Here is a 9,557-nt window from a genome sequence, read left to right as displayed (position 1 = left end):
ACATTTTGTATGATGGATTATGTAGAAAAAGTAGAATTGGGCTGAAAGATCTATCGCTTTATCACCTCTTCAGGTTGTAAATCGTGTTTTTAAAAAGTAACTAAGTAACTAAGTAATTAATTACTTTTGAAAATAAGTAATCAGTAAAGTAACGGGATTACTTTTTGGGGGAAGTTATCAGTAATTAGTTACTGATTACTTTTTTCAAGTAACTTGACCAACACTGATTGTGAATATGACAAATACGGTTGGAATGAGTGTTGTTACATGTTATCATTACTTGTTTTTTTTATGTCATTGCCACAGCTTATTCTTTTGGTTTGGTGAAACTTGGTTTCCTCTTGGTTTTGGGCATTTTGGTTTTCCTTTGCTTTGAGGAAACTTTTAGTTCTCTAATTTGGTGTTCAGGTTGGAGTTTTGGCAAAGTAGTATGGTCTCTTTGTTTTCTAGATGCAGGCCTGTCCAACATTTGAAATGAGAGTGACCTTTGGAGTTGCACTTGGATGTTTTCAAAGTAATTTCCCTCCAACCCCAATCTTCCTGTGAAAACTGAAACTGAATGAACCAAAACTGATTTATGAAGTTTATTCATTCACAAAACAAATACTCCAAAATCAAACCAACAGAAGTCCAAAGCAGTAATGTGAATCCTCGAATGAAACAGACACCGAGACAAAGACCAAGGAGAAAGACCAGAATTTTTATACACTAATGATGTAATCAGGGAGAGTATCGCGATGCAGCCGAAACAAATTTAGCGTATGTGGAAGTAAAACTAAATGTAAAACTGTCACGGTTCGGGTCAGTGGCCGTGTGAGGAGTGGAAAGGAGGACTCAAATGCAGTACTTATTTAGACGTGAGGGCGATTTATTAACAATACCAAACATAAAGTGGAGATGGCAAAACAGAACTAAGGATGAACTAAACTGGGAGAAACTACACCAAGGAGTAGCAAACCGGAACATGAAGGGAGAACAGCAGGGAGAGCACGCAGGGGATTTCACAGAGTATAAACACAGACGACGCGACGAGGAACAGAGGCAAACACACACTATAAGTACACAGAGAGACACTGGGAAATCACACACAGGTGGGAGACACAGCTGGACCTGATTAACCTGACGAGACAGGGGAACACTAACACCAGGGACCAATAGAGGGAGCACAAACCCAGAACCCAGTATCTAAAATCCCAAAACACAAACCATCTCAAAACAGCCACGAATAATAATGAAAGTAATAACAATAAAGAACACAAACACAAAGTCACTGAGTCATGGCCGCAGGACCATGACAGTACCCCCCTCAAGGGCTGGCCCCCGACAGCCACAGAAACACACCACCAGACCCGGGAGGGAGGCAGGGGGCCCAGGACGGAGGGACCGGGCCATGACCAAAATGGAGGCCCCAGAGTCCCAAACAAACGTTCACAAAACTCACAGGGGAGCAGAGTCTGAAACACAGTTCAGGCGGCCGGCCTGGGGCCCGATAGCACAGGAGGCCAGGATGGGACAGTTCAGGAGGCCGGCCACGAAGAAGGCCGTGGCGGCGCGCAAAAAGTTCAGGAGGCCGTCCACGAAGAAGGCCGTGGCGGCGCGCAAGAAGTTCAGGAGGCCACGAAGGAGGCCGTGGCGGCGACAACCTCGTTTAGGAGGGCGGCCACGATGGCGATGACGACCAGCCAGCGGCCTAGCATATGGCCAATGAAGATGAGGTGCCAGACGCGGACCGGATGGCGGTGTTGGAGCTGATGCAGCAGGCGATGATGCGGAAGCCGAAGGAGCTGCTGCAGGCGATGATGCGGATGCCGAAGGAGCTGCTGCAGGCGATGATGCGGGCACGAAGGCTGGACCAGACGAGGATGCGGGCACGAAGGCTGGACCAGATGAGGATGCGGGCACGAAGGCTGGACCAGACGAGGAGGCAGACACGAAGGCTGGACCAGACGAGGATGCGGACACGAAGGCTGGACCAGACGAGGATGCGGACACGAAGGCTGGACCAGACGAGGATGCAGACACGAAGGCTGGACCAGACGAGGATGAAGCCGGGCCAGGTGAGGATGAAGCCGGGCCAGGCGAGGATGAAGCCGGACCAGGCGAGGATGAAGCTGGGCCAGGCGAGGATGAAGCTGGGCCAGGCGAGGCTGAAGCTGGACCAGGACCAGGCGAGGATGAAGCTGGGCCAGGCGAGGATGAAGCTGGACCAGGTGAGGACGAAGCTGGGCCAGGCGAGGACGAAGCTGGGCCAGGCGAGGATGAAGCTTCTGGCTGAGGCGCGGAAGTAGTAGGCGGTAGCGCTGCAGGTGGTGGTACTGCAGGAGGCGGCGCTGCAGCCACAGGTGGTGAAGCAGCCACAGGTGGTGAAGCAGCCACAGGTGGCCGGACGGGCTCCTCGGGCCCCCCAGCCGACGTGGCAGCCGACGTGGCAGCCGACGTGGCATGAGGCTGGACGGGCTCCTCGGGCCCCCCAGCCGACGTGGCATGAGGCTGGACGGGCTCCTCGGGCCCCCCAGCCGGCGAAGCAGGAGGCTGGACGGGCTCCTCGGGCCCCCCAGCGAAAACAGCCGCAGAACCAGCGGGCAGCGGGGCCCCTGGCACACACAAAACAAAACCAGTAGGCACATGGGCCTCTGGCACACATACGGAGGGCTGCAGCTGCGCAGAGCACTGACCCTGCTCAGGCAGTGACAGCCCGGTGCAGTTCACAGCTGGCATCTTGGCCTCCAGGGGTCCAGAGTAAGCTGAGGGCTGTAACCCAGCCTCTGGGGAAGCCCTGGAGTGAGTAACGGTCGCTAATGTTGCCAGCTTTTGAGGAACAGGTCCGTTGTGAAACAGTTTGTCTCCCTGCTCAGAAACAGCGGTGGAAAAACAGTGTGAAAATTGTGACTCAGCCATTAACTGAACTATGGGTTGTAGCGATGCTAGCGGTGGTGGTGGCTGAGTGGCTGACTGGAGTGGCGGCAGAACAGGTAATTGTGCCCTTAGGGAGGCTAACGGTTGAGCTACAGACTGGGAAGCTTGTGGCTGGACACAGAACTGAGCCGGAGAATGGCGATAAAGTCCTGGCTCAGAAGGAGCGGCAGAGACACAGTCCGTCAGTTTTGCAGAGGGTTTGTAGACGCCCACTTGGGAAGGATCTGTTACCACGAAGGTAGGTAAGCGACCCATATTGTCTCCCATCCCGCTCTGAATAGCCCCAGAAAACAAAGTCCCGGAATCTGGGGAAGCCAAAGCGTCCCGCTCACTCACAGCATCGGGCTGCTCGAAAGTGAATGCAGACGGGGGGTAAAGTCCAAGATCCAAAAGGAGAAACTCCCGCTCCCACAGACAAAGCGAGCCTAGAAGCCATGGGAGACCGGTCACAAGACGCTGTAGCCGCCTCTCTATAGCGCGCTGGGACTTGCCACCCGGGTTTTCCAGCCACAGGTCGATGAGCTCCTGTGTGGCATCGATGAGATTCTCCCGTAGCTCCTTAGACGGATTAAGCGCTGCTGGGTCCATCTTGTGGTCACGTCGTACCGTCACGGTTCGGGTCAGTGGCCGTGTGAGGAGTGGAAAGGAGGACTCAAATGCAGTACTTATTTAGACGTGAGGGCGATTTATTAACAATACCAAACATAAAGTGGAGATGGCAAAACAGAACTAAGGATGAACTAAACTGGGAGAAACTACACCAAGGAGTAGCAAACCTGAACATGAAGGGAGAACAGCAGGGAGAGCACGCAGGGGATTTCACAGAGTATGAACACAGACGACGCGACGAGGAACAGAGGAAAACACACACTATAAGTACACAGAGAGACACTGGGAAATCACACACAGGTGGGGGACACAGCTGGACCTGATTAACCTGACGAGACAGGGGAATACTAACACCAGGGACCAATAGAGAGAGCACAAACCCAGAACCCAGTATCTAAAATCCCAAAACACAAACCATCCCAAAACAGCCATGAATAATAATGAAAGTAATAACAATAAGGGACACAAACACAAAGTCACTCAGTCATGGCCGCAGGACCATGACAAAAACACCTGAGGTACCAAAATAAAACAGGAAACGGAAAGAAAAACATCACCAAAAAAATAAGAGAATTCAACGAGAGGGGGACTCACAGGAGGATGAGAAGGAGAGGACTAAATAAAACTCCATAACCACAAACTGGAACTGAAACATAACCGGGACTGTAAATGGCAATATACACTGAACAAAAATATAAACGCAACACTTTTGTTTTTGCTCCCATTCCCCATGGGATGGACGTAGAGACCTAAAATTCATTCCAGATACACAATATAACCATCCCTCCCAAACAGTGGTCACAAATCAGTCCAAATGTGTGGTAGTGGGCACATCTGCTATATTGAGATAATCCATCCCACCTCACAGGTGTGCCACATCAGGATGCTGATCTGACATCATGAGTAGTGCACAGGTGTACCTCAGACTGCCCACAACAAAAGGCCACCCTGGAATGTGCAGTTTTGTCTCACAGCAAAATGCCACAGATGCCACAAGCAATGAGGGAGCGTGCAATTGGCATGCTGACAGCAGGAATGTCAACCAGATCTGTCGCCCGTGCATTGAATGTTCATTTCTCAACCATAAGCCGTCTCCACAGGCGTTTCAGAGAATATGGCAGCACATCCAACCGGCCTCACAACCGCAGACCTCGTGTAACCACACCAGCCCAGGACCTCCACATCCAGCAGGTTCACCTCCAAGATCGTCTGAGACCAGCCACCTAGACAGCTGCTGGAACAATTGGTTTGCACAACCAAACAATTTCTGCACAAACTGTCAGAAACCGTCTCAGGGACGCTCAACTGCATGCCCGTCGTCCTCATCGGGGTCTTGACCTGACTCCAGCTCGTCGCCGTAACAGACTTGTGTGGGCAAATGCTCACATTCGATGGCGTCTGGCACGTTGGAGAGGTGTGCGCTTCACGGATGAATCATGGTTCACATTGTTCAGGGCAGATGGCAGCTGAGAATGTCCCAGTTCTTGCATGGCCAGCATACTCACCGGACATGTCACCCATTGAGCATGTTCGGGATGTGCTTGACCGGCGTATACGACAGCGTGTACCAGTTCCCACGAATATCCAACAACCTCGCACAGCCATTGAAGTGGAGTGGACCAACATTCCACAGGCCACAATTGACAATCTGATAGACTCCATGCGACGATGTGTTGCACTGCATGAGGCAAATGGTGGTCACACCAGATACTGACCGGTTCTGGGTCCCCAGACCCCCAATAGCGCAAAAAACTGCACATTCCAGGGTGGCCTTTTGTTGTGGGCAGTCTGAGGTACACCTGTGCACTACTCATGATGTCAGATCAGCATCCTGATGTGGCACACCTGTGAGGTGGGATGGATTATCTCAATATAGCAGATGTGCCCACTACCACACATTTGGACTGATTTGTGACCACTGTTTGGGAGGGATGGTTATATTGTGTATCTGGAATGAATTTTAGGTCTCTACGTCCATCCCATGGGGAATGGGAGCAAAAACAAAAGTGTTGCGTTTATATTTTTGTTCAGTGTAGAAACACGAGCTAAACATTGGGGATGGATATACTCTATAAATACACACGACCAGAACAAAAGGCTTGTTAAACTGAGTAAATAAAACTTATAAAACAAAACTAAAAGCTACCAAACAGATTTCATAAACTCAAAACTGGAACAGAATTTTTTGGCTTCATTTCCTCTTAATTTATTCTTGATGTCGCGGCAATTATTAGCTGATGCAGCTGACCTGGGCCTTCCACGCTTTTCGTCAAAAGTAGGAGTTACATGGAATCATCTGTGCACCAGAAAGAGATGATGTAAGAGGATATGAAGAGCAACATCAACGTGACAAACATTTCATTTTACTTTGCAGAAGTTACCACCTGCCATTGAAAATGAAACTTCTTTTTTTGAAGATTGGTCTGTCTGTGGGCAGGCACGCCAGTCTCACAAAAGTTCATTAAGTCGTCACAAAACGAATGAATCAGTCATTTTGTGTTCATCTTATTGTTTCGTATCAGAGAATACAAATGTGAAAGTAATGCATTTAAATAGGTCATATATTTCATATATATATGAAATATAAATTAAATTAATAAATTAAAAATTTTGTATTGTTCGATACATATGTGTACCGAACCGAAAGCACTGTATCGAACGGTTCAATATCGATACGAGTATCGTTGCACCCCTAATATATACAGTGCTTTCGGTTCGGTACGCATATGTATCGAACAATACAAAATGTTTTATTTATTTTATCAACTTTTCTTCTGACGATGCTGTCTGTGTTGAGCGCTCAGTGGATCTGTGTTTGACTACTCCGCCTAGGCTGCACTGTCGAGCGCAGATCCACTGAGCGCAGCGCAAGCTAGCAAGACAGAAGCTAAGCTCGTTGTGACATGGCAACTGCCTCAACGCTACCCGAAATTGAACCTCCCCCACCCTCATGCAAGATCTGGCGTTTGGAACTATTTTGGTTTTCATGTGAAGTATGACCCTGATGGTAAGCGCGTCATGGACTAAAGTAAAACAGTATGTCGGATGTTCCACGCAATGCTCAATTGGTGGGAACTAGTGCGTTAGCGCTGTTACCTTGTTAACGTGTTGACGCTGTCCAGCCCCACGCACCGAGCGATCCGCGGTAACTCATTAATGGAGATTTGCCGCGTTATGGCATTAATGTCATTTTAACGAGTGACAGCACTAGTGGGAACAAAATGAATATGACTGCACATTTACGCCGACATCATCCTAGTGCAAAGACAAGTGGAAGCAGACAAAAACAACAAGCATGCTTGATACAAACTTTACCTGAGTCATTTAGACAGCCGTTAGCACCTGATTCTCCTTATGGGGACCTGATATGTTTAATATGCTGCTGAGAAAATAGTCCAGAAGAAGCGTATAGTATAGCTTTTATTTTGGAAAGAGCCATTTTTTCTGTAATAAACTGAGCATTGCCTGCCGTGGTGGTAATCCCCGAACCAAATGGTGGACACCAGAGGTGAAGGGAGCCACCAGGCTGAAGAAGGAGGCCTATCGGGCTTGGTTAGCCTGTGGGACTCCGGAGGCAGCCGACAGGTATCGACAGGCCAAGCGGAATGCGGCTCGGGCAGTGGCTGAAGCAAAAACTCGGGTGTGGGAGGAGTTCGGAGAGGCCATGGAAAAAGACTTTCGGACTGCCTCGAAGAGATTCTGGCAAACCGTCAGGCGTCTCAGGAGGGGAAAGCGGTGCTCTACCTGCACTGTGTATAGTGCTGGCGGAGCGCTGTTGACGTCGACTGAGAAAATTGTCGGGCGGTGGAAGGAATACTTCGAGGACCTCCTTAATCCCACTGACACGTCTTCCGGGGAGGAAGCAGAGTCTGGTGATGAGGGGTGTGACCCACCAATTTCCGGGGGCGAGGTCACTGAGGCAGTTAAACAACTCCTTGGTGGCAGAGCCCCTGGTGTCGATGAGGTCCGCCCCGAGTTCCTGAAGGCTCTGGACGTTGTAGGGCTGTCTTGGTTGACACGTCTCTGCAATGTTGCGTGGAGATCAGGGGCAGTACCTGTGGACTGGCAGACCGGGGTGGTGGTCCCCATCTTCAAGAAGGGGGACCGGAGGGTGTGTTCCAACTACAGGGGGATCACACTCCTCAGCCTCCCCGGGAAAGTCTATGCCAGGGTGCTGGAGAGGAGGGTTCGTCCGCTAGTCAAACCTCGGATACAGGAGGAACAATGCGGTTTTCGTCCTGGTCGCGGAACACTGGACCAGCTCTTTGTCCTCTCGAGGATACTTGAGGGTGCATGGGAGTTTGCCCAACCAGTCTACATGTGTTTTGTGGACCTGGAGAAGGCATTCGACCGTGTCCCTCGGGGCGTCCTGTGGGAGGTGTTGCGCGAGTATGGGGTGTCTGGCCCATTGCTACGGGCCATTCAATCCCTATACAACCGTTGCAAGAGCTTGGTTCGCATTGCCGGCAATAAGTCGGACTCGTTCCCGGTGGGTGATGGGCTCCGCCAGGGCTGCCCTTTGTCTCCGGTTCTGTTCATAATTTTTATGGACAGGATTTCTAGGCGCAGCCAAGTGGCGGAGGGCTTTCGCTTTGGTGGCCTCAGAATCTCATCTCTGATTTTTGCGGATGATGTGGTTCTGTTGGCTTCATCGGGTGAGGGCCTCCAGCTCGCACTGGAACGGTTCGCAGCCGAGTGTAACGCAGCGGGAATGAGGATCAGCACCTCCAAATCTGAGGCCATGGTTCTCAGCCGGAAAAGGGTGGAGTGCCCACTCCGGGTCGGGGATGAGTTCCTGCCCCAAGTGGAGGAGTTCAAGTATCTCGGGGTCTTGTTCGCGAGTGATGGGAGAAGGGAGCTGGAGATCGACAGACGGATTGGGGCTGCGGCTGCAGTAATGCGGACGCTGCACCGGTCAGTCGTGGTGAAGAGGGAGCTGAGTGTAAAAGCGGAGCTCTCAATTTACCGGTCGATCTACGTCCCTACCCTCACCTATGGCCACGAGCTGTGGGTAGTGACCGAAAGAACGAGATCGCGGATACAAGCGGCGGAAATGAGCTTCCTCCGAAGGGTGGCTGGCCTCTCCCTTAGAGATAGGGTGAGAAGTTCGGCCATCCGGGAGGGGCTTAGAGTAGAGCAGCTGCTGCTCCACATCGAAAGGAGCCAGCTGAGGTGGTTCGGGCATCTGGCAAGGATGCCCCCTGGGCGCCTCCTGGGCGAGGTGTTCCAGGCATGTCCCACCGGGAGGAGGCCCCGGGGCAGACCCAGGACACGCTGGAGAGATTATATCTCTCGGCTGGCCTGGGAACGCCTTGGTATTCCCCCGGACAAGCTGGAGGAGGTGGCTGGGGAGAGGGAGGTCTGGACCTCTTTGCTTAGGCTGCTACCCCCGCGACCCGACCTCGGATAAGCGGATGAAGATGGATGGATGGATGGATGGATGGATAAACTGAGCATTGCGTGGGTCATACGTCACATGAAAACCAAAATAGTTCCAAACGGCAGATCTGAATCAGAATCAGAATCAGAATACTTTATTGATCCCTGGGGGAAATTATTTTTTGTTACAGTGCTCCATTTTAAACCAACATTAAGACAAGACAGACAATACGCTAACTAAGAATAGTACAATATATACATATATATACATACATACATACATAAGTCACATATAAATAAATATTTGGAAAAGAAACATGTGTAGCTGTAGCAGCAAACAGTGTGTTAAGTGGATGCGTTGTACAGGGAGATGGCCACAGGCAGGAATGATTTCCTGTGTCGTTCAGTGGTGCTTTTCGGTAATCTCAGTCTCTCACTGAACGAGCTCCTGTGACTGACCAACATGTCATGGAGTGGGTGGGAGGTGTTATCCAACATTGTCTTTATCTTGGACAGCATCCGCCTCTCCGACACCACCTTGAGGGAGTCCAGCTCCATCCCCACAACATTGCTGGCCTTACGGATCAGTTTATTAAGTCTGTTGGCATCTGCGACCCTCAGCCTGCTCCCCCAGCATGCAACAGCATAGAGAA

Source organism: Astatotilapia calliptera, chromosome 17 (assembly GCF_900246225.1).
Source record: "Astatotilapia calliptera chromosome 17, fAstCal1.2, whole genome shotgun sequence".
NCBI classification, from domain to species: domain Eukaryota; kingdom Metazoa; phylum Chordata; class Actinopteri; order Cichliformes; family Cichlidae; genus Astatotilapia; species Astatotilapia calliptera.
Note: the sequence above shows the minus strand (reverse complement) of the source record.